At 44.4% G+C, this 26,647-nt stretch overlaps 1 long non-coding RNA gene across 1 annotated transcript in view; it reads right to left on the minus strand.

Annotated features, from left to right (window-relative positions):
• The window catches only part of LOC117735645, a 48,391-nt gene extending 39,596 nt beyond the window's left edge, over positions 1-8,795 (minus strand). Inside the window, exon 1 of the long non-coding RNA XR_004609905.1 lies at positions 8,088-8,795. This is a non-coding gene — a long non-coding RNA (uncharacterized LOC117735645). The remainder of the gene's footprint in view (positions 1-8,087) is intronic.
• Positions 8,796-26,647: the final 17,852 nt, after the last annotated feature.

Below are 26,647 nucleotides of genomic sequence, written 5' to 3' on the forward strand. Positions count from 1 at the left end.
GAAAATGTCCTTTCCTCTGTTGCTCATTTGAAAATCGTGTGGTTCCTCAAGAGTCCATTTATTATTCTATACGCATGCTTCCTCTCATCCGGATCATTCAGAACCGCTGCTATGCGCATGACACACAGCTTTATGTCCGACTGTGATGCACCTTATGGGGGCCACAGCGCCTTCCACTCCAGCACCAGATTTGACCACACGACTTACACTGGCTGCCTGTTATGTACCTTATTAATGTATTAATTACCTTATTACTTTACCTGTGTGTCTGGGCATTCCTTAGATGGTGGATGTTTGTTGTTTCGTTACTCTGATCCCTCTGTTTTGTTTACTATAACTATGTTAAGAAAAAAGCTATATAAATAAAGTGATTACTATTATATTATTATTATTATTGTGTACACACCAAGAAAAGAATGAAGCTCTGTCATTTTACAGAGAGCAGATCAAGTAAGTGGGGAAAAATCAGCATTAAAAATGAACATGATTTGACCCAGTGATATATCATAAGTATATATATATATATATATATATATATATATATATATATATATATATATATATATATATATATATATATATATGGTAAGTAAGCCAGCAGTAGAGTCCTTCTGCATGTTTCCAAACGAGGATCAAAACACTGCCCTCTAGTGGTTATTGATGATCCGGACATGCCTCTGTGGATGTGTGTGGAAAGGATATCGAAATGTTGATACAATAACATAAAAACATCCATCCATCTACCTAAACATGAAAAAAAATGCCAGGTATTTCATGAACTAACCCAAACTATAACTTTTTTTTTTTTAATGAAACGTGTAGTTCATATTACAGGGTTAGATTCATGAAATCTGAATACAAATGTGATACACAAGCTGCTGCCAAGTGGCCTACATGTGTTACACTGTATCAAGAGATACTCACCACGGCGTGATGGGTTGTACACGTAGTACACGTAGTACACGTCGTACACGTCGTACACGTTGTACACGTTGTACACGTCGTACACGTCGTATACGTTGTACACATTGTACAGGTTGTACACGTTGTACACGTTGTACACGTTGTACACGTTGTACACATTGTACACATTGTACACGTCGTACACGTTGTACACGTAGTACACGTCGTACACGTAGTACACGTCGTACACGTCGTACATGTTGTACACGTCGTACACGTTGTACAAGTCGTACATGTTGTACACGTCGTACACGTTGTACATGTTGTACAGGTCGTACATGTCGTACACGTCGTACAGGTTGTACACGTCGTACACGTCGTACACGTCGTACACGTCGTACAGGTTGTACACGTCGTACACGTTGTACACGTCGTACACGTCGTACATGTTGTACACGTCGTACACGTCGTACACGTCGTACAGGTCGTACACGTCGTACAGGTCGTACACGTCGTACAGGTTGTACACGTTGTACAGGTTGTACACGTCGTACACGTCGTACACGTCGTACACGTCGTACACGTCGTACAGGTCGTACACGTCGTACATGTTGTACACGTCGTACACGTCGTACATGTTGTACACGTCGTACACGTCGTACATGTTGTACACGTCGTACAGGTCGTACACGTCGTACAGGTCGTACACGTCGTACAGGTCGTACACGTCGTACACGTCGTACACGTCGTACAGGTCGTACACGTCGTACACGTCGTACACGTCGTACACGTCGTACACGTCGTACACGTCGTACAGGTCGTACACGTCGTACACGTCGTACACGTCGTACACGTCGTACAGGTTGTACACGTCGTACACGTCGTACACGTCGTACACGTCGTACAGGTTGTACACGTCGTACACGTCGTACACGTCGTACACGTCGTACAGGTCGTACACGTCGTACACGTCGTACACGTCGTACACGTCGTACACGTCGTACACGTCGTACACGTCGTACACGTCGTACACGTCGTACAGGTCGTACACGTCGTACACGTCGTACACGGTATAGGAGTATTCTTCATCTTAGTTTGTGTGACAGTGTTTAGAGAAGGTTATATAGAGACGGCAACAATAACTAAATACACCTTTTCTAATGTTTTCAAATACAATCAACACATTGGACGTGGTCTGTGAGTGATTCAATCAGCACATTTCCCATTAAAAGTGATTAGACTTCCATTTTATATTGAAATTGTTAGTCATTGCTCACTCTATTAATATCATATATTTTTAGTTATTTTTTTTAGCTTTTAGGATGTTATAATTATGTTATGTAAAGTGTCTTTGAGTACCACGAAAAGCGCTATATACATTAAATGCATTATTATTATTATGTGCATTGTACATTTAGTACAAAATAGGAATGTTGATTATATTCTGAGTACTTTAGGTAACACGTTTATTTTCTATATGACTATGCAGCATGGAATCTGAACAGTTTCACAGTTCTTTTCGTAAACACAAAGAGCTTCCTGAAAATGCTCTGTGTCCTGACTGAGGTGTCCACTTGGCACCACAGATCTGCAGTGGCCAGCACAGAAAACGCAGCCCATTAAACTGTCATTCTGGTACTGCCTACATTGGCCACAAGGGGGCAGCAGAGCCTAACAAATGCACAATGGCCACTGAACACATGAACCAGGGACTGTCACTGCACTATAATATCGCCGGCCGTTCTCAAAGAAAGATTCTACAGGGAGAAAATATAAGTCAATTATTAATAAAAAACCACGTGTATGTAGTCCATTAGCTCGTCCTCAGCCCATTGAAGAGCAGGAATGTCTCTTTTCCAGCGCCTGTTGCATGAGTGATGCCTCGTGATGACAGCCTGATGTCTGGACAACCTCCAGGCGTTTCAGCTGTCAGCACTTTGGCTCTGCATGCTTATCCGTTCCTCTGGTCGGGGACACTGACGGACACTTCCACAGCATGTCAGTCAGAAGCTCAGGGATCACTGGGAGCTTGACCACCTGACGCACAGGCCTACTGGGAGAGCCTCGGACCTCACAGTCCTCGGGGGGGGCCCACTGATTTGATCTGAAAGGATCCTGTGCACACTTAATCCAACGTAATTACACCTTTTTTTTTCTTCGTGGAAAGCAGTGCAAGTCCACCTTATTCAATCTCCCTTAAACGAAGCAAATAAAAACCGACACAAATTAAAATCAGTCAGCGGGCTTTACGCGGATCTTCCACACAAGCACGGGATTTAACTCGCACACAGGCAGTCGTTTGAGGAGCCTGGTGGTCTGCCGTGTCCCGGGGAGGTCACAGAGGACATTTCACGCCCCTCTTCACACTGAAAATGTCTCCTTTATCCTTCCCACTGAGAGCGAAAAGAAAGAGTGAAAGAGTGGATCGAAAGGGAGAGGGGGGAGGGGGAAAAAAAAGGACCCAACTCCTGAATGAGGATGGCCAACTTGTGTAGGTGTGACACGTTGCCGTGGCGACCCACGCCCCAGCAAAAGTAAAGGACGTAGATGGTCACAGGTTTGGTGGAATGTGACATTTGTGAGAGGGGAACACAGAGAAAGGAATGTTCTTGAGTTTGAGAGAAAACAAGAGGAGGAAACGTTTCGGTATTTAAGAACACGATCAATGAAGATGGCAGGTCAAGAAGACACATGAAGATCACCCACAATGCACCTGGGGGTGCACATGCTAACGATTAAAAATTACTGTTTCACAACGGCGAAGAAGTCGGCCATTGTGACCGGATCCCCTTATTCCACTAGCGTGTTTTTAGCTTCCCTTACTCACTACTCTTCTACAGACTCAGTGTGCTCGTAGCGAGGCGAGCAGCCTTCCTGTGGCTGAGCAACGTTTGAATGGAGGGCTGTCTGTCTGCAGCCGGGCCGACAGAGATGCCCCTGTGCCGCACTGTGTGTCTTCACTGTTTGCTGTGTGTGTGTGTGTGTGTGTGTCGAGGTGTGTGTTAGGGGGGGGAGAGCCTGTCCTCCAGCCATCCTCCCTTCACCTTTCAGTGCTCTCCATCTCTCCACTGCTCTCTCTCTCTCTTCTGTTTTGCAGCATGGCTGTGCGGCTTACATGGGAGGTCAAGGACAGAAGGGGGGAGAGGGGAGGGGGGGGGGGGGGGGTGACAGGATTTAAATGACAGTCAGAGGGAAGTGTGTCAGATGGTATCGCTCAGGGGAGTTCAAGTTGAGAAAAAGGTCCGAACGCCAGGTGCAGAGGGAGGGTCATCAAAGACGGCACGCTTCAAGTGCCAGACCCAGAGGCGTCGCTGTGAAGAATCCCCACTCATGTTCACCACTTCCTCTAAAGCACCCGACCTCACTCTCACTCTCACTCGAGCACAAGCTGTCTGTCTCTCTCAGCCTCCCACTTCCTGATAACTCCCAAAGCAGGATAAACAACCTCCTTCACACACACACACACACACACACACACACACACACACACACTAAGTCGTGGTTTCCCTGTAGGAAATCAGCAATCTGCTGCCATCACCCCCCCAGCATTTAACCCCCCCTGTTTAAACTGAACATATCTAGACATCATTACAGTGAGAAAGCCCCACACAGACTGTGGCAACAGGCCAGAGGAGAATAGCTAATTAATTTGAAGGGGCGGTCTAGTGTTGGAGCATCAGAGGTCTCTAGCTTTGTGTGGCATGACAGATGATGCTTCTCTGTGTTACTGAAGGCACCTCTGCTCAGTACGAGGTCCTAAAGTCTGTCGTATTCAAAACACTGCATTGCATTAAGGCTTTATGCATTCTGAGGGGATGTCATGACGTAGTCACGTGCCAGATAACGAGTTAGTTGGCCCCCCACTTGTGACACATGCTCCTTCTAATCTATCACAGAGCACCATCACAAATGGAGGGAAAGCTCTGAGAGAAATAAACCACTTTACACAGTGCTCCCAGCTTTTAAAAACCTCTCTCCTTCTCCCTCAGACACACACACTCACACACACATAGGCAGAAACACATACACCTCGAAACAAAGGTGCCATTTTACTCAGGAAGGGTCAGCAGTTCTCTCCATCAGACAGAGGCTTGTTCTTGGTCAGAGGCTGCTGCCCAATCTCAGGCCACCCTCCCCTGGCTCCACCGGCCCCCTCTGGCCCCCCACTGGCCCCCACCACCCTGGAGACAAGCTCCCCATTGTTCCTGCACTACTAATAAATGACAGTTCTCCTGTTCAGACCAACTTTAGAGCCCATTCTAAACACACACACTAACTGTGTGTATATATGAAAGGATACACAGCAGCTTTTTTTTTTTTAACAGCGGTATTTCTCATGGAGCTCAATAAAAGGTTATCTGATACTAATGATTGAAGGATATTTTTCCTGCGATTCGAGTCCCGTGCCCCCGCAGACCCGATGAGGTAATGCTTCCGGGCACATTGGCTACAAAAACAGGGTGTAATGAATGCGTGATAAAAGCCTCTATTGCTTTCCACTTGCCTTAAGCAGCACACGGTATCGGGACACGGTTCACAGGAGGTCACCCTGCTCGGTCAGTGTTGTCACCTGCATGCAATGTCACACACACACACACACACACACACACACACACACACACACTCGCACACACTCGCACACACTCCAGATACCGAGCCAGATCAAGGCCAAGGACCCGAGGTGAGCCTTGAGTTTAGACATGATAAATCACCACTCAACTTAAGCCCATAAACACACCATTAACACGCTCGACCACAGCAACTCGATCTGTTTACCTTAACCACCGTGTGGGGACCACCTCTCTAGGCCTGCATTAGCATGCCCGGGGGCCCGATGCCCATCCGGCATTAGCTCTGGGGCACAACTCAGTGATGCTGCTTCAGCGCCGTCTCAACGCTGCAGACTAGGTTATAACTTCAAGGAGCAGCCTATCGAGCTCCATGGAATTACTGCATTACACCACTGGTGTGGAAAGAGTGTGTGTCCGTTTAGTCTTCAGTGTGTGTGTGTGTTACTGGATTTGTTCATGTAACATTTTTTTTTTTTGAAAAAGGTAATGTAAACTTATGTTAATCCTCCAAACGCTTGGTCAAACTGAAGGCACGAGGAGCTCATTATATTTGAATTGAAGTCTGGAACAGAAGACCATACAGATGAATCTGAACGCAACAGAATTGAAAGTGATGAGAAAGTTCCTTGGAAATGTTGAGTGGAGTAAATACAGGGTTGTTAAGTGACTCTGACCCTGGTGTGTACATGGCTCTCCACTGCGGTTCACCACAAGCATATCATATGACAGCTCAGCCAGCACACTCAGCCCTGTGAGAAAGCAAATTCCTGCTTTGCTATTCTCAGCCATGCACCAAGACATAAACAAAAGTATCCAAAGAGGGGGGAGAAAAGAAAAAAAATGTACATTTACTGAAATATCCTGGCTGCTTTGATGTCTAAGAGTCTGGAGTGGGAGAAGCGGGTGTATGCGAGTGGGCGTGCACGGGTGCATCCGTGTTTGTGTGTGGTGCTTCCACGGCAAAGGGGTGATGCCGGCGCTGTGCAGGACAGACACTGGGCGAGCGGGGGTCACGTCAACAGACGTGCTCCCGCTCCGCCGTTCAAAACGACAAACAGGAGGAGGAGGAGGAGGAAGAAGAGGCAGAAGTTGTGAGAAGAGGAGTAAAATAAAAAATAAAAAGCCCCAGTGTTTAGTCAAGGCCCGCTCACTGACACAAAGTCTGTCTTTGTCTGCCTCCCAGGGTGCCAGATAAAGGAATTCTTGTGTGTCGGGGGCTCTGACCGAGTTTATTTGACACTTCAGCTCCTTTTGTGAAGCAAGTGTCCCACCGTCAATGCTGGCCATGAGAGTCACTTGGCATTAGACAGAGGGTCCCTCTTCAGTGGAGAAAGGGGGTCTTGTTTGGAGAAGATTTTTAATGGAGGGGGTGTGTGGGGGGGGTGCACTGAGTTGGAGGGGAGGGGTTGGGGGGGGGGGATGCTCGGTCTGTGCTCTGCGCTGTATACAGACATATAGTGGGGCTCTGTCCCCTTCCCCAACAATAGATGGAATTCTTCATCGCTAAGGAAGTGGACGGTGTTGGGGAGTGAGAGCTGAAGGGCGAGGGAGGAGGAAGAGGGAGCTTGAAGCTTCATCCGATAACTTCACCTGCTACGGCTGCAATGCCGTGATGTCACCACGCGCTCATTGAAGAAGATGGAAACGCCAACAAGCCGACACTTCTTCTCTCACATGAATACGCCCACGCGTCGGTTTACCATCCCAGTGAGATCACGTGCACCTGCAGGTTCCACTCGAAACGAAGCACGCCCATCCAAATATGTCGGTGCGTTAACGTGATGCACGCCATGTGTCAGGCAGCAGCAGCTCGCGCCTCTGACAGCTGCTTCACATGGCAGGCGGAGCTGCGGGCAACGCTTCTGGAGACAGATGTACTCCCACCTGAATGGAGACACTGTGGGAGAGGTGGGTGGACTACAACGTCGCTCTCTATGGTCGCTGTATCCACACTGTTCATTTGCTTCACTGCACCTGGTCTTTCCCCGACGTGTGACAAGTCTGCGGACGCATTGGCACTGCAGGTGTATATGGTGACGTCCGGAGTGACAATAAAATGAGGAGATTCAAGTCATGCTTCGGAAACACAGTGTCACATCAGGGCGAGTCGGTTTTGAGGGTGCAGAGAGAGAGAGCGATGAGCCAGGGGAATAACGGAGCTGTGCTCTCAGGTGAAACCTAAATGTGTGGAGCGGATCAGGGGTTTGACAACCAAACACACACACACACACACTAACTTGATAAGAGATGCCTTAAGGAATCCCATAAGAGAGAAGTTTGAATGATTGGGGGAGGGGAGGGGGGGGGGAGGGGGTGTCAGGTAGTGAAGATAGTGAAGATGAAGGCCGGATGGGTGTGTGGGGGAGATGAAGACAGAACCTGAGCTCAAACAGAAGAACGTTGTCATCTGTCTTGAAGTAACTTAGTTGTTCCTAATTGGGACCACTTTGGAACACCACTGATTGGTGGTTCACTTTTTTTTTAATTTTTTTTTTTATTTCTTCACAACTACAAATAAAATGACACAATGAACTGCTGACAGTCGTTAAGTCGTTAACACAGAACATGTCTCTGACAAAAAGGTATGAGGTCACATGCTCTGTTCTCGCCTACCTGCTGGATGAGGACACGCGTTCGGGTCAGTATCCAAACAGCTGGCTCCTCTGCGGAGCACTCTCGAGTTATATTCCAGGATATTCCTTTCCAAAAATCCAGCGCGACGAATATCGATTTTTCCCAAAACCACATCGCGGCGCTGACCATCCGTGACACGGGGCCACGCGCGTCAAGTATCCCACGAGACTCGCCTGTCCGACACGCCGCTCGTCCCGCAGAAGAACCGGACAGCATCCATACCGTGAGGGAGCCCGTGTGTCCTCGTGTCCCGCAGGACCACGCACAGCTGGAGTGTTGAATCCATCAGCTGTTGTCATCACAAAAGCCTTACCAATAAGCGTTAATAATACTAATAACTCCTCCACGTGAGTCGATGCCGGATTTTAATCCGTTTAATGCTTCCAAAGAATCCGTGAGCAACGTCGACTGCTGCTTTTTGAGGCAAATCAAGCAGATCGATCGGAGTGATTATCCCCCGCAGTCAGCAGCGCAAGTAGCCGGTTCCTCCTTGCGGTCCAGCGGGGTGATGGTCTGTCTTCCGCCGCAGCTCCGGCGACACGTTGCGCTCCCGTGAAGAGCCTGAGCCGCACTGAGCCATCGCCGGAGCGCCGCAGCGCAGCACACGCTGCCCCCTCAGCACGACGTGTGCGCGCAAAGCATGACGGGACGTGGAGTTTTAGTGGCGCTGCTGCCAAATATGTTAGATTAAAACCTTTAAAAAAAAGGTTTATATTAGAACACTCAACAGTATACGGAATGATATTATAGCATAACATATAGTGTCAGTAAAGTGTAATTGAAAGTAATGCGTTAAACATTGTGTTTGGACATTCAATCAACGCTGTTAATTATTAACCCCGCTATAGGCAGTATCATCTGAGTTTTGAGGATATGTTTATGATATTAAAATTATTATTATTACTATTATTATTAGCAGACGGTATTATGTCATAAATATAGGCTGTTATATTATTGTTACTACACATCTGTCACTTTGATCTCAGGTGTGCGTGTGAGCACCGAGTGAGTAATAATGATCTTCTGTCGCTGTGCACAGATACAGGGATGTCGGTACCTTGAATCACCTTCCCATGAATGAATCTCTTGTCTTTCTTACCTCACTTTCATGTTCTAACCACCTCCAGGCTTGCTTGTATTTCTGGGATCGCAGCGTCTCTTAAACCTCAAAACCAGGACTGGATTCCTGGGAACGAAGTGCAGTCTGAAAAGGCTAAAATTAGAACTGAACTGAACCTTCAGTATATTAAAGATGGTTGAATGAAACCCAAGTGGTTTTAAAATGGTACCCGTTGAATGTGCATCGGAGCAAAAACAACTTTAATGTGACACTTCCTTATGGGTTTGTCATTTGTTAGAAACAAGGGATCATTTAATTGAACGTCAATAGAAACTCCTCTATGATAAAAAGCAATGTGAACATCCAGTACTGTGTACGGCCGTGTGGATGATGACATTCACGTTGAAAGTGATCAAAAAGAAGATCCGATACAAGTTGAATAAGAGAGTCAACTGTGACTTAAGGGATCAAGAAATATCCATGAACCAAATGTTCCCTTTAAAAAGGATTCTTGTCATCCTCCTCTATGATACATCAATGCATTTTAAAGTGTCTTTACCCCTCCACTCCACTACTGTAACTGATCTCTTCACAGCACAGTGTCTATTACACCCTCGGCAGGTGAAGCTCCACTCCACCTTTTGCTTTACTCCCCATTTGGCCTCGATCCAGTGCAATCCTGGAGTACCTGGATTGCACGCGATTCTGTCAATTGCAGGTACTTGATGGCTTTCTTGTGTGCTGGGGTTGAAAAGTTGCTGGAGGTTTGTGCACACAGCATTGCGTGACTAGAGCTGGGAATGAAAACACAAAGACATTGTTAGCGGTGATCAAACCCCCTTTATAGTAACTCAACAGCATTCCTGTCTGGCATTCCGATGCCACCACTGCTGTGTGAAGGTTTTTGTTTTTTTCCTCTTCCTTTTAAGAAAAAAGAAAGAAAAGGGAAGGTTACACATTTGTATCTGGTTCACTGTGTTAACCTCCCTTCTTGCACGAAATAGATTGTGCTCCCTTGATCAGTGTTCATTAATCATCAATCAGGGCTGCATTAAAGTATTAGTATAGAGGTAAACATCTTGGAGAGGTAATTAGGAGATAATGATCCCTTATCCAAAACAATGGAATGAATGTTAACAATAGAGCCAGCAGTCCCCCCTGCTTTCATGCTTAGCAATCACTCCACCTTACAACAGCGCCAAATGAGATGCAAATACATTATTTCTATAATGCTATGTCTGTATTTGCTGCATAATGTGTGTGCGTGTTCCTACTTTGTGTATCCTCCTCCTCCATGTCCCTATACTCACGCCAGCGTGTGTTCGTAGGTATGTGCTAATGTGCACACAAATGTTTTCCAGATTGGTGTGACAGGGATAATCATATCCAGAGAGCACAAAACCGTTCTGAACGCTGCTCACACAGATGGGAGGAAAAGGAGGAATGCGTCGGACGATCCAGGGGAAATGAGGCCGACGGAGCGAAGAGAGGAATCAGACGTTCTCAGGCAGCGTGGAAGCAAACAGCTCACAGTGCACATATCAAGACGCTCAACGTTTGGGATGCAGCCGGAATTTTAAAAAACAATCACTGGAGATACAAAAGAGCCTGCGAGCGGCACGGTGATCACCGGGTGGCGGTGAAACAAATCTAATATTTACTGGTATAGCAGTGACCTCTACGCCTTCTGCTTTCAACATAGAAAACATAGAGAGGAGGACAATGGAGTCAGTCATATCTCCAGTGTGTACTCTGAGAGTGATTAAGACTAGAGGACATTCATTACTGGCCCGGCTCAGACAGAGAGGGGCTTCAGAGCAGAGCTCTTGTGTTGGACTGTTTGGATGTCCTATCCCCTTGTATCTCTTTGACTACCTCCAACACAAGGCTCTATTCAACCAGACTGGGAACAAATGTTTCCTTATGTGGCTCTGAGTGCCCGAGCTCCAGCGACAGGATAGAGAGCAAGAGCCTATGAGGCCGAGAGACTGAGAAGGTTACTAATGCTGACCACACCATGCTATTTAACTACTCAGCCTATCTTGTAGAATGATGTGAGCTGCGTTATTAGGTGTGTGTGTGTGTGTTGGGGCGACGTCATAGAAACCAAGATGAAAAATGACAAGTATTTCCCAAAAGCAGCGTGCCCTTTCACTGGCACGGCCCCCCCCCACCGCAGGCTCACTAGCCTGACACACTCGGTTTCCCCTCCTTCTTTCCCCACTCGCCCACTTTTCGTGGGTGTTATTATTTTTACATCCGCCTGGGAATTAATTCAGTAAAATATCAGCCAGGAAACCTGTGGTTGGGTTCCAGGTTGGCAGCTCACGTCATTCCATGTAAAGCGAATATTCCAATTTCTGTCCGTTTTCTTTTGGCCTCTCCGTGGGAACGAGCAAAGTGAAGCGAAACAGAGGTCACGGCAAGGTTTCAGTGTGACTTGGGTGATGATTACTCATCTGAAAAGTGTTTAAAAAGGCTTGTGCCTGCTCTATATAATAAGACATAATGCAGCGTGTACCTCTTTTCTATAGAATCACCCAGGATAAAGAGCTAATCCTCTTGTGCTATGAGACTGATAGTGTTGGACTACTTTCAGCACCTCAGGGAGTCAGATCTGTGGACGGGAGGCTCTTTCAAAAGGGAGCCCACCCACCCCCGTCTACTTTATTTTTCTTAACATTGGACAGAAATGTTACGATTTTGGTAAAAATCCCTTCTTTTATTCTGAGTGCTCGTCAAAACTTTATCCCTTGCTCCCTTCAGGCCTTCCCTCTCTCGCCTCGCATTAAGATGTCAAACTGTAACAGTAATGTTTATTTAAACATGTTTTCCCACTTAGGCAGAAATTAAATGAACTTTTGGCCTGAACTGGCTGCGCAGTACCACTGACATGTGCATGACTCATTCCTCCTTCCTCCCTAATACACACTCTTTCTTTGGACAAACACACTCTTCCTGGAGCCTTACTATAGTGTGACCATGGGAGTTTCTTTTTAACCTGCAGGTGCCTCGGTTTATTGGGCGTCTGTGTCAAAGAGTACACATTGTACTAATTTTATAGCAGAATGCACCTAACTGGTCTGCACATTTTGTCTTTTATTTCCAAAAAGGTACCACATTCATTTACAACTCCCCCAAAGGGCCCACGAGGTCAAAGTTTGAATAAGAAAAAAGGTGAATAAAATGAGTATCTGTAGTCAGCGGGTAAGGTATACGCTAGTTTCTGTCTGTAGATGCTCTTCTGGGTGTGCGTGTGCGTGATCTCAGTGGCAGGCTGTGTGTAGGCAGCTGGGAGTGTGGCAGGGCTGTGCGTGACTAGGAGAAATACACCTGTCTCTGTGCTCAGGTACGGAGGGGGAGCCGGCACGCAGGGGCCTGCCAGCCGAACAATGCTCCCTATTGTACCTGCGCTCTGACTGCAGACGCTCACAGGAGAGGAAGCCCTGAGCACAGTGTGTGTGTAGTCTCTCTCTCTTTCTCTCTCTCTCTCTCTCTCTCTCTCTCTCTCTGCACACAAATCACAAGACATACAAAGTCAAATTATTTATAGTACACATATAGTGCTGACCGCAGACGCCCTGGGCTGAATCCCAAAAAACTCTGCCTCTTAACACGCAAGCTGCCAATCAGAGCTGTGACTGACAGATTGTTCATCCAATCAAAGAAAAGAGACAAAGTACTAGCAGGCTGGCAAAAGTTGTGCTTGGTTGTATGTGTATATTGTCTGGAAAACATTTTGCATGCACGTCATTATTTGGTTAAATTCAACATGATATGGCTGGTTAAACAAATGCTAAAACGTTGAATATTTTTCTACGCAACTCTGGTCTGCATTTAGAAGTTTATCACGACGAATAATATTACCATAGCTACTGTATACACACAGAGATAACCAAGAGGTGTTACTGTAAAGGTCTGGAGCGTTCAAGACAAACCCATGTTGTGACTATTGTTAAGTAATCTATTATCAGTCTCACACCAGCCCAGCTTTTGCCAGGCTTTCTGTTCTCGGTGCAGATAAAGCAACCTTGAGATGGAGAGCCAAGATAGTGTAGATGTAGAGACAGCGGGAGACAGACAGTCCGACAGAGAGCCCAAGAGAAAGCAAGAGAGAGGCCGCCTGTCTGTAAATCACTTGGGGCTCTCTGTGGTTCCTACAACAAAGGCAGACTCTCATTTTGTCTTGATTTGTTGGCCAATTATGACAAAAAATGAGCAGGGCGACCGCAGAGAGGGTCGCTGATGAGAGGGAATGTCGAACATCTGCTTTGAGAAGTTCGGGGTTCGGGGGTTGAGCTTGAATGGACACAAGTACCTCTTCTGTCAAACAGAAACTCCAGCTGTTCAACAGATGGGGTCAGCTATTTGGTCCCATTTGGTGTGTAATGTGTGTCCACAAAGGAGTCCCAGCCTCTTTGATCCCATTATCTGGAAGTCACGGAAGCCTTCCACACTTCTTTCTCAGGGCTTCACGTGGGTAGCTGCAGTGAAGGTGCCTTCGCTACATGTGTGTGTGTTAACACCAGCGGTATCACACGTGAATAAGTGTGTGTGCTCACAGACTAACGCAATACAGTCTTCATAAAGGTAGTATTGTTAAGTTGCGTGCGAAGCTCATGCTTTAGGCTTTTGGGTCCCCGCCCACCCGTGTAAACCGCGGCCTTTTTTTCCTCTCCTTTTTTTTCCCCCTCGCACACCTTCCCCTTTCTTTTTGTTACAGGTAAACATTTGATGTCCGCACGCAATCCCCAGAGTCTCCTCCCCTTGGCTTCCACTCGGCGTTACTCACACACACACACACACACACACACACACACTCAGACACGCTACCCTTCCCTCCCCATTCTTCTGACATTCCTCCCCCCACTGACTCAGCACCTGTTTCCTTTAGAGGTTGTGCAGTTTCTTTCTCTGTTGCTTAGTGAATTAGTTGTACACACTCCTCCACTCTCTGGGTCAACCAGCATCCTCTACGCGTTGCTTGTTACTGTCTTCGTGACCTCAAAAGTGCTCGGCCTCTGTTGCACTGTTGGACATATTTCTAATGTACATTGAGCTGCAAGAGCAGGACATAACAAATAAATGCCTTCATTGTGTAAGAAGAGAGGGTGTTTCATTTAATTAAGTAAAGTAATGTGACCTAACCAAACCAGCTCAGAACTGTTGCCCCCGGACAATTCTCTAAAAGTCACAAACGCTTCATACGCATTTGTAGTCCATTTTTGAATTTACAAAAAAAACATACTTTTTTTGTAAGATATGCTGCAAAAATCTTTGTATGAATCCTTATTCGTGGGGAGATGTGGCCTTCATTCAGCCTTTTCATGGTTTCATGTCACACGACAACAAGCAGAGCACGTTGCAGCCACTTCTGTGATCTTTAGTTTGCATGTGTTGTTGCTACACGGGACCTGGATACTATTCAGACAATATGTCCACAATATTTATTGGTGCGTGTGAATGATTGGCATGCAACAGATGTGGAACACTGAGGGAAGGTAATAAAACAAGTCCAAATATGGTCTGTGAACTCCAGCTCTGTTACCAATGCCAATCTCAGTCACGCACATCCCTCAAGCTGCACTCTGGCACTGGGAGGCTGGGACTGAGGGAAGATCTGACTGGTTCTGACACATCATCATGTCCAAGCAGAGAAAAACACAAACCTCTCTGCCAATGTTACCAGCAGCACATATGACTTCAATCAGCCTCTAATGAGTGCATGGGGTCGTGTGGATCTTTTTGAGCTTGTTAGCGATATCAAACACACACACATGGATGCATGTCTACACACATGCTCACGTGTTGCTATGGACAAACCCAGACATGGGGGTGAAGTTAGTTTGTGGGCATTTCAGACCAATTAAGATTGCCAGTGGTTACCCAAGAAATTGCGTTGTTCCTATATATAATGTGTTAAGATTCAGTCATATATTCAGTAGGCATAGATTTAAAGAAGAAGATACATTTCACGTTCTCTCAATGTGGAAATGTCAGACTGTCAGAGAGTCTCATGCAGGCATAAAAGAAATTATTTCAATCCCTACATTGTTGTGTCTCCTATGATAATTGTGGCCGCTGCCCTCTTTCATCACAGGCTGTTGGCTCCATCCAAGCAGCCCAATTAGCAGCCCTGCTGAGGTGGAGTGTATTATGCAAATACAAACGGTTACTGTACAAGTATGGGACGCCCCCCACGGGTGAGGCTATGTTAAATGAATATTAGTTTTGTTGTGCCTACAACAAGTTACCTATTGTTGTGCCGGCCTTCTGCTGCTCGGGAAAAGCCATTCAAACAAGATAATCTGTCTGCGTCTCGTCATTCGAACCGCTTGAGACAAAGGGGCCATTTGATTGGGAGTATGAAGCAATTGGTTTTGTGAGTATGAAGGGATACTTCTTACGGCCTCCACTGTTTGCCACTGGACTCCTTGATGCAGGCGCAACCACTCTGATCCAAATGAAGACAAGAGACGCTCTCAATATCACCCGATTTTTTTTTATAATCCCCTCCATTTCCTGTAGTTTCAAGTTTGCCGTATCTTTCCTCCATTTCCAATTTATCTTAAGCTTTCAACGCAATCTTGCCGTGTCTATTTTTTCCTGCTCAGTTAATCTCTGTTGCTCTCTGCTCTCATTGGGAACAATGGCTTTTGTCCATTCGAAGCCATTGGCTGTCCTGGGTCAGGGCTGTGAAAGAGCTGTATTGTCTTAAACACGAGGAAAGGTGTGCTTTTTTTTTTTTTTTGCCAACCAACAATGTGGCAAAATCACAATGAAATATGTGAATCTGGAATTTGTTTTTTCACATGGTTGCTAAAAGGAACCATTGTTCCTTTAAACAATTCAGTATGTATCCATAAAATACAGTAATGCATTTGATGCCTTTTGGCATTTGGCAGGTTGACGTAATGTAACATAATGCCATGCAAATTATTATAACTATCACATGTGTTATTTGTTATATTTTTTAACATATATCAATGTTTTTACGGAGGCAGACGTTGCAGGTTTGCTCCAATCGCCTTCCTCACACAATAGCTTTGTTTTGACACTTTAACTGTAGAGTAGAATAACGTCATCCAGTCACGCAGGCAGAGACAGACAGGTCGGGGGCGTGTCCTAGGCCATAGCATGTGTCACTTTCTCTCTCGTCATAGGTAGCTGTTAGTAAACAATTTACCCGTCACCAGAGCCAGCTAATGACAGGGCAGCGCTGGGATATAATGGTGGCTTCCTGGCACGCTCTAACAAAGAAAAGAACGCCGCTCACAAAGCAGCTTTGAAATGCATACGAGAGGCTCATCAACAAGACAAAAGCATGAAAAATGTCTTTCTGACGTTGGATGTATTCCGACTATTTGGAAGGAAAGATCGTGGATGTGCACGCATGCATGTAGCTCTTCACAGAAATCAGAGTGAGTGATTTGTTGATCAGTGTGGTTTTGATTTGTTTCATTAATAATAATAATAATAATAATAATAATAATAATAATAATAATAATAATAATAAACGATAAACGAAAAATAATATAAAATATATTTTTTCAATAGCGAAGCTAAGCTGAAAAATCCCCAAACTCAGTGACATTAAGGATCATCAACAGGAAATACTGTACAGGAATGAAAAAAGCTGTTCCACCCACCCACGGAACCTAGAGTTATGGTATGTGTGTGTCTGTATGCAACACATACCTCACTGCTATACATCGCTTGTTGTCAGACGCTAATGCCAGCTATTAAAGCGCACATGGTTCACCCTCCCACAAGTAACACTTCCAACAACCACTTCAAAGGAACGATAAAGACATTATCTGACTGGCAATTCCGGTATGATGAGCAATAACTCTTAAGATTGTCATTATTTCTCTTTTAGGTCGCAACAGAGTGAGGTTTGAGCTTTGTTTGTAGCAGCTCAACTGAACTGGCCAGTGGTGAATATGTGACCACTACGCCATGGAGCCTCTCTTTGGCAGGACGGGGTCCAACTCACTCAACTGGGAGTTAGCGTGACAGCCGAGAGACTGTGACAGACAGGTTAATGTGTTCTGTCTCCTGACACACACAATGAAATACGACTGACTGGCTGGCTGACGGGCGCTTTAGGGCTGGGGACATGTGTGGAGGAAAGGCGCGTCTCCGGAACACTTTGGGGTTGTTATTAGCAGGTCCTTTGCTACAAAGAGCAGTAACTACGGCGGGCTTATCTCGTCTTGCGTTTAAAGAAGTCAAGAGTGATCGCTGTGAGACGCCACGCTTGTTGCATGCACAGGGATGCACACACGAGGAATGGATCATTACAATCCCATTTGAATCCACAAGTGGATGTAAATCCATCCCGCCCCCTGGGCAGATAGTGCACTCTGAGCTCTGTCTAACATGTATGTCACCACTAGACTCGACGTGATGTGAGACTTCAGTCTCTGGCAGAGGGGAAGTTCTTTCATATCAGTAAACGGCAACTTTTAACATGCCCAATGTTGGTTTTGTGCTGCAGAGTTATTCGTTAGAACACAAGCTTCGAGCACACTACAAAGCATACGCATGTTTGAAGATAAAGCTGAGTGATGCCAGTGACAGTGGATTGTAAGAACAATATTAGAAGTCAGTGACATGGTTTGGCTCTTAAGACCAACGGCAGCTGTCTACTTTGACATTGTTGTGGATCTGCACACGTCTCAAGTCTCTCAGGTGGCTAAAGCTTTGAAAAGTTACACACTTCAAGAGAAACATCGTCTCAAAGGGTCTTACAGCAAGTATTTGATCTGGAATTTTAAAGATAAATGAACAGCTAACGCACGCGACAGAGACTTTACCACATCTTGCACATCACTGTGGACAATGTGGGTTTGAGCAAAAGCAAACCCATAAAAGGGTGGAACGTCTCTCAGAACTATATCAACATTATAATCATTATAATCACTTTGTTTATTTAGTCAGAGGTGTAAACGGTGCATAGTTCCCGTGGTGGGATCACTGAATATGTGGGGAACTCTTGAGCGAAAGCATGGTGGTCCGGCTCGATTGAAGTGAAGGAGCTAAAAGGATCTGAGGGCAAAGGGATGTGGGTGAGTTAAGTAGTACGCGGTGGTTTGTAGAGGTCGGGCGATGTGTACTAGTGTGTGTGTGTGTGTGTGTTTTGGTGTGGTTGATGGGGGCTGAATGGTGCACTTGTTTTAAAAAAAAAGGAGATCTTGCAATACATCCGCTGCTAGTGGCCCCTTCTGTCTTTTTATTGTGCAGATCACAGCATCTCTTCTCACAGGGAAGGAGAAACCCAGGTTTAGAAAAAGGTCTGTGATAAGATAGCAAAGAAAGATCCCGCCCATTCATAAGAAATAGAGAGTACCCCCCCCCCCCCCCCCACCCCACCCCCACACACATACACCTCCTAAAGACAGCATACTCACATGAGCTCTCACAAAAGGTGCTGCTGCTGAATTTGCACTCCTTCTCACCTCATTCCATTTACTGACATTTATAGCACCAACAATAGGCTGTTAACCTCCTAGTAGCTCTTTATGATGGCGAAGGATCTGTGCTTTTATTGGGGGGGGGGTGGTGACTGTGGAAATTACTGCCCATTCTTCTCCCCAGCGCCATTGTGATGTGTTTATTTCTGCCTTCGACACAAAGTCCAGAGTCTGCTGCCAACACACTGAGGATGACGCGGAGGTTCACCTCCTGGACACCAGGCAGATCTGACTGTGGGGACAGCGAGGCAGTCGGGTCACGCACGGATGCAAATGACAGATGCACATTGATTGTGATCTTAATGATCTTTTTTATTATAAAGCTGGTCTACAAGAAGCCAGTTTAAAACACCAACAATTCTAAATATTCTTCTTCACGTTGTTATAGTCACCTATGGAGTTTGTTCTTCTTCATGAAACCCAATATTCAAAAGAATGTCATGGAACAGAGCCTGAACGCATCATAATGTATAAGGGAACGTAGCCTTCGTTCGTTGGCCATTAGCAATGCTGCTAACCTTACTAGCTCTCCTCCTGTCAATTTAAACACGGATTGGTAGAATATTGGCAGATAACGAGTTAAACTTTATTTCACACTGTTCCACTGTTTAACAACGTTAAACTGTAATTAATCCTCGGTTCACATGCGTGCCGAACCTTGTCCGTTACACCACAAGTAAACAGTATTATTATGCTACAATGTCCACATTGTAGCATAATGTCCACATGGCAGCTCTGACAACAACCTCACCCTTCTCCTCCACCTGTGATCACAGCTCAACACCTCTGCCAAATCCTTGGAGAGGTGGGAGCTGGCTAATTACTGAGGTTGTGTTTAGTTACGGTCTAGACATTACCCCTATCCCCCACCTGAACAGACCCACATCGAGCACATTGTTTCCCCTCGCTAAGTGTGTTGTATACATTTTTGCCATATCAAACGTTGTTTTACCTACGATCAGTTGTGCCAGAGGTTTTACATAAGTTTTATCTTGCCGAGCAATATGTTTCTTCAGCGGGAGAAGTGGAGTTTGAGAGATAAAGGACAAAGAAAAGCTTGAGCGCGGGTTTCCTCCTGGACGGAAGTAGCCTGGACCGCAACCAGTGAACGGCGAATGAGCCAAGAGCAATTGTCAATTTAAACACGGATTGGTAGAATATTGGCAGATAACGAGTTAAACTTTATTTCACACTGTTCCACTGTTTAACAACGTTAAACTGTAATTAATCCTCGGTTCACATGCGTGCCGAACCTTGTCCGTTACACCACAAGTAAACAGTATTATTATGCTACAAATGCATTTTTATGGCTTGATAATATCACACTTGCATGTCAACAGTGGTTAACTGACTGATGCACTTGTAGTTCCTATATGTTTTACCCCCTGAAGCTGCTGCAAGTGTTGTTAAGCCTGCAGCTACTGATGAGCGAACATAAATAAAACGCTGATGATTGAATCAGTGACAAAGTATGCACAAATATAAACATTCACTTTAAAGGATTCGGAAAAAGAAATGAAAGCACCTAAATCCCCTTGACTTAACGCAGCATGCCTCCAAACAACACCTGTGCGAGTGTTTTCAAGATGTTCAGATTTCATACGTCCCAATCCGCATATCTACATGTGGATATTAGCCTAGGTGTGATGTGTGAAGCTGCATCCAGAGTCATTCCATTGTTGCGTGGAGCAGCTCTGCCCTGAGGGCTGCAGCAGCGTGAGTGCGAGTTACGTGGTGCTCTGGAAACAAGAAAAGCGGCTCTGTTTTTGGATGGCTGTCTTGGCTTTGTGTGAGCGCTTGCTGGCACGCAGTCAAGATCCTGCCCCTAGAGAGGGAAGATTAATGACAGCTAGTCACGGAAAGGCTTTACAGCAGCAGAGAGCGAAAGAGAGGAATGGAGTGGGAGAGGGGGAAAGATGGAGAGGGGGGGAGGGAGGGGAGAAAAACAAAAAAGGTGAGGAACTGTTGCGTCGAAGTGGGAGTGAGAGGGAGGAGGTATGAGTAAAAGGTGTGTGACTGTGAGGGTTCGGATCATCAAAAAACACTCTTGTAAAAACATAACGAATACAATGACTGGATGCATTATTCCTTGAATTTCATCACACTAATCCAGCTAATGTCCACATGGCAGCTCTGACAACAACCTCACCCTTCTCCTCCACCTGTGATCACAGCTCAACACCTCTGCCAAATCCTTGGAGAGGTGGGAGCTGGCTAATTACTGAGGTTGTGTTTAGTTACGGTCTAGACATTACCCCTATCCCCCACCTGAACAGACCCACATCGAGCACATTGTTTCCCCTCGCTAAGTGTGTTGTATACATTTTTGCCATATCAAACGTTGTTTTACCTACGATCAGTTGTGCCAGAGGTTTTACATAAGTTTTATCTTGCCGAGCAATATGTTTCTTCAGCGGGAGAAGTGGAGTTTGAGAGATAAAGGACAAAGAAAAGCTTGAGCGCGGGTTTCCTCCTGGACGGAAGTAGCCTGGACCGCAACCAGTGAACGGCGAATGAGCCAAGAGCCAAAGAGGGTGCTGACCTCTCTCTCCTCGTCTCACGGCACAAAACCCCAAACCAAAGTCCCGGTGCTTCGGGGCAGACCGAGGTCATGGTGAACTCACTCTCCTCATCTCCTCTTTCATTGGCTGACCCCGCAGCTGATGACTTCACTCCTTTTGCTCTGCTTAACAAACTTCAGTCTTTGTATCGCAGATGACAAATGATCCCGAGCAAAGTTTGCCTGAATGGAGCAAAGATTCCATGTGTGTGCGTGTGTGTGTGTGTGTGTGTGTGTGTGTGTGTGTGGGTGTGCTTTTCCAAGCAGTGTGCTTCATTCTGGAGCTGGATTCCTCCGTCATATTGCATCGGTAAAATGCTCCATTTCATGGCGCCAGACATTTTTTTTTTTATCACACAAATGAAGGGAACACATCCCTCAAGACGGTTTTGTTGAAATCTCAAACTAAGAGCGAGACTTTGTGGGAGTACCGTTCATATCGGACAATTCAAACACAATTCCCACCGTTTAGCGGCGACGCAGCGAGTCGTCAACTGACATTGAGGTGGCAGATTTAATGGTCGTCGACTTTTTACTTCTAACTAAAGTTATAAAGAGTTATAAAGAAGTGAGAGCATCCCACGTCTGTAGTTCGCACCTCACATATGCTTGAAACTATATAATCCTGCTGGCAGCGTAACATTAGAATATCTTTTTTTTGTTTGTATTTTTGTTCACCTATTAATGTGAGTCCAGTAGTCTCTTTACACTGAGTTTGTGGTCTCTACCAACTCCTCAGGGAATTATCTGGCTCTTTAGCTGCTAAACGCTCCACTATGTTAGTCGCTGTGTGTCCATGTGCTTTTTTTGGGTACCGAACAGGTACGTAAGTGCACGGTGGGTTTTTGTTCAAAGAAAACAGCTGCCTGAAGAAGAGCGGTGAGAGTGAACTAAAAATGGACCGCTATAGGTGACAGTGTAATCTATTACTGCCATCATCACCACGTTAGGAGTGCAGTTTTAACAAAAACTGCGTGAGAAAGACATCTTTGGTGCATCACTTACTAAATCCCTCCAATATTTCCATTGGTGCACCTGGAGGAAATTAATTTAGCTAACCAAAACAGTGAAACCCAACGGTACCTTTCAGCACTGTTTTATCTGGCACACTGAAACATGCGCTCCACAGCTGCTTGGATATATCTAACTATTGGTTATCTTCAGAAGATGTATTAGTCTATAAAGATGTTTTTCAGTACTATATCAGAACACACTTTTGAGCCAACGCCCACGTACTCCCTATAACCTTTCCAGGGCATTTTACTCAAACACCTGCACCCCCCCCCCCACCCCGATTCTGCCGACATGACTCGGGAGAGAGCAAAGTGGCGGCAGGGAGGGAGGAAAGAAGGGAGGGGTGCTATTGTTGGCACACTCCTGCAGTTATGTAGGCGGGGGAGAGGGGGATTAAAGGGAATAAATATTATTCTTCCACAGAACTGCTTTGAATCAGCATTGAACGGCATATTTAAACTGTTTGGATCTGATGAGATCATTCAGGGGAAAATGCTGCTCGGGAGACCCAGAATGTAAAAAAAAAAAAAAAAGTTCTATGGAAAGAGGAAAAGATAGAAAAGGCAACAGGAATGGAGGGAATGTGTTTTAGGCACTAGACTATTAATTTAACTATTAATATCACCGGACTCAACTGGCGTATCATTGGAGAGCCTTTAACTCCTTGAGCACCAAACTCATTCTCAGCAAAGATGGGAAATACTATCATATTGTTAATCTAAAACGGCATGAATATGATTCATCAATAACAACATCAATTCAAAATCTTTCTAGCTCCGAGACAGTAAAAGACGGTCATTTTCGACACCTCTCTTTAGCCACTTCAAACCCACCTGCCTATCAGCGACAGGCATGCTTTGCGTACCGAAAAGGAGTGAAAACTAAACAGGGAAAGAATATATGAAAGAAAGCAGGAAGACAAAATATTGTTCATGTCAGTTAAAGGTGTTTTCATTTGACAAACACAGTTAGGAGTGGACTGCATGACATTTTCATGAAAATGTGATTCTTTTGATTGATGGATCATTGTTGACTAAAGGACTATACATTCACAAGGAATGGACACATATTCAGAATGTATGAGCACTTCAAAGTAAGGGGGTCACGACCTCTTTCGGTTTCTCTGGTTTACCATCAGGGCTGTAAGTCTTTCAAAAGCAGAACGTTCACTGCGGTCAAATCGCGGTTTGCCTTCCGGCTTGCCACACACAAAGGGAGGCTCAGTCTGTATTAACGGAGTGGTCCAACAGCAATCGAATGGCACCATACATTTCATTTGTAGAACCACACTAGCAAAGAAACAACACATTTCCCCCTGTTTCCAATCAAATCATATAAATCATGGTGGTTAAGAGAGACCTGCCTTTATTTTTACACAATGTGAAACCACAACAGCGAGTCAAAGGGACTTGCTGTCTAAACGGGCCTTTTTTTAAAATTGATGTTTTGACGGGAAATGGACTTCAATAAAAGTAGCTTCATGGTGAGCAACTAAAAGGGCAAATACTGAGGCAAATACTGGCCGAAGGGATTTCTAGAGGGAAATCTGTACGGGGACTTTTAAAGTTTAGTGGCATAGTTCAGGAATATATGACCAACAAAAGAACATGTCAGTTACCATAGCTTTACCATAGCTTTATCATAGCTTTATCATAGCTTTACCATAGCTTTATCATAGCTTTATCATAGCTTTACCATAGCTTTATCATAGCTTTACCATAGCTTTATCATAGCTTTACCATATATTTATCATAGCTTTACCATAGCTTTATCATAGCTTTATCATAGCTTTATCATAGCTTTACCATAGCTTTATCATAGCTTTATCATAGCTTTATCATAGCTTTACCATAGCTTTATCATAGCTTTACCATATCTTTACCATATATTTACCATAGCTTTACCATATATTTATCATAGCTTTACCATAGCTTTATCATAGCTTTACCATAGCTTTATCATAGCTTTACCATATATTTATCATAGCTTTACCATAGCTTTATCATAGCTTTACCATAGCTTTACCATAGCTTTATCATAGCTTTACCATAGCTTTATCATAGCTTTACCATATCTTTACCATAGCTTTACCATAGCTTTATCATAGCTTTACCATAGTTTTATCATAGCTTTACCATAGCTTTATCATAGCTTTACCATAGCTTTATCATAGCTTTACCATAGTTTTATCATAGCTTTACCATAGCTTTATCATAGCTTTATCATAGCTTTACCATATATTTACCATAGCTTTATCATAGCTTTACCATATCTTTACCATAGCTTTACCATAGCTTTATCATAGCTTTACCATATCTTTACCATAGCTTTATCATAGCTTTACCATAGCTTTACCATAGCTTTATCATAGCTTTACCATATCTTTATCATAGCTTTACCATAGCTTTATCATAGCATTACCATATCTTTATCATAGTTTTATCATAGCTTTACCATAGCTTTATCATAGCTTTACCATATATTTATCATAGCTTTACCATAGCTTTATCATAGCTTTACCATAGCTTTATCATAGCTTTACCATATATTTATCATAGCTTTACCATAGCTTTATCATAGCTTTACCATAGCTTTACCATAGCTTTATCATAGCTTTACCATAGCTTTATCATAGCTTTACCATATCTTTACCATAGCTTTACCATAGCTTTATCATAGCTTTACCATAGCTTTATCATAGCTTTACCATAGTTTTATCATAGCTTTACCATAGCTTTATCATAGCTTTATCATAGCTTTACCATATATTTACCATAGCTTTATCATAGCTTTACCATATCTTTACCATAGCTTTACCATAGCTTTATCATAGCTTTACCATATCTTTACCATATCTTTACCATAGCTTTATCATAGCTTTACCATAGCTTTACCATAGCTTTATCATAGCTTTACCATAGCTTTATCATAGCTTTACCATAGCTTTATCATAGCATTACCATATCTTTATCATAGCTTTATCATAGATTTACCATAGCTTTATCATAGCTTTATCATATTTATCATAGATTTACCATAGCTTTACCATAGCTTTATCATAGCTTTACCATAGCTTTACCATAGCTTTATCATAGCTTTACCATATTTACCATAGCTTTACCATAGCTTTATCATAGCTTTATCATAGCTTTACCATAGATTTACCATATTTACCATAGCTTTACCATAGCTTTACCATAGCTTTGGATATCACCCAACAGTCTATATGGGTACATACAGTACATATGTGTACAAACAGCAGTTACGTGAATACAAGAAAGCCAAACAACCACTGCTCAGGGCGAGTATGACCCTTTAACTGTCCATAAAATAAAATCACACCATCATATCAGTACAAGTGGCTCTTAAAGCGATTGTTCACCATGCACTACATCCCCAAATCTTTCTACGAGATCAGCCATGCTGTAGCGGCCGGGCGGCGAACCCTGTTGATATTATGGGCTGTCGTGGTAATGGGGGCAATGCAGTCCCCAGAGTCCCATAGCAAGGAAGAGAGACGATGGTCGGTCCTGGGCTGCAGGGCACAGAGAGGGCAGTGTCTAGGGGAGAGAAGAACTCTGGTAGACGGGCACAAAGGGACCATTGGTTTGGCCCGAGATGCAGCGGGAATTCAGTTGGAGTTCCGTGGGAAGAGTTGGGCTCATTGAGACCGATCTCACTCCCTCACGCTCCCTTTTCTCAATGAGTTTGTAACAGAGAAGACGAGATTGAGACATCAGCAAAGCCCTCCCAGGCAGCCCTCAATAATTCAGAGCGGACATTCTTTCAATCTAAAATGAGATACGCACCATTACAATTCTGCTAGCAGGGGACCAACTCAAGGTAATAAACACACATCATTTAAAAAATAAAATGAGCAATACTTATGGAAAACATTATCTGTAATTATTACCGTGCACTATTAATTGAGTTTTGTTCATTATCTGTTTTGTTGGACGGACATAACAGAAAAGAATAAATCACCGCGGGATATAATGAGACTTTTGTTATTGATCCACCATCAATAAGATTATTTCTGCCAAATCCCAATTCAAAAAAAGAAACCTACTTCCCGTAGCCAAAATCCCCCCATTAATTGTATCTGTACCAAAACCCAAGCCAACACATGTTGCAATCCAAGGCATACACCAATTCCCATGAAATAAAAGCATCAGTCTGATCCAAAACTTCGACAGAAATCCCATTGTTCTTCGTGATACAGCGCCACTATCGAGCTCTACTGGGAAACTCTGCACTCTATTAAACTCAGTACCAAAATACACACATGTACACACTTGTGGATGTCCTAAGCAGATGTAGGGGGTGGAGGGCAATAGACATTGGGGGTAATAAACACTTGTGTGTGTGTGCATGTGATGTTAAAACTAATAGTGTTGATGAAGGCATTTTTTGGGTTGCTCAAAAAATA

The sequence above is a fragment of the Cyclopterus lumpus genome, chromosome 8 (assembly GCF_009769545.1).
Source record: "Cyclopterus lumpus isolate fCycLum1 chromosome 8, fCycLum1.pri, whole genome shotgun sequence".
Classification (NCBI taxonomy): Eukaryota; Metazoa; Chordata; class Actinopteri; order Perciformes; family Cyclopteridae; genus Cyclopterus; species Cyclopterus lumpus.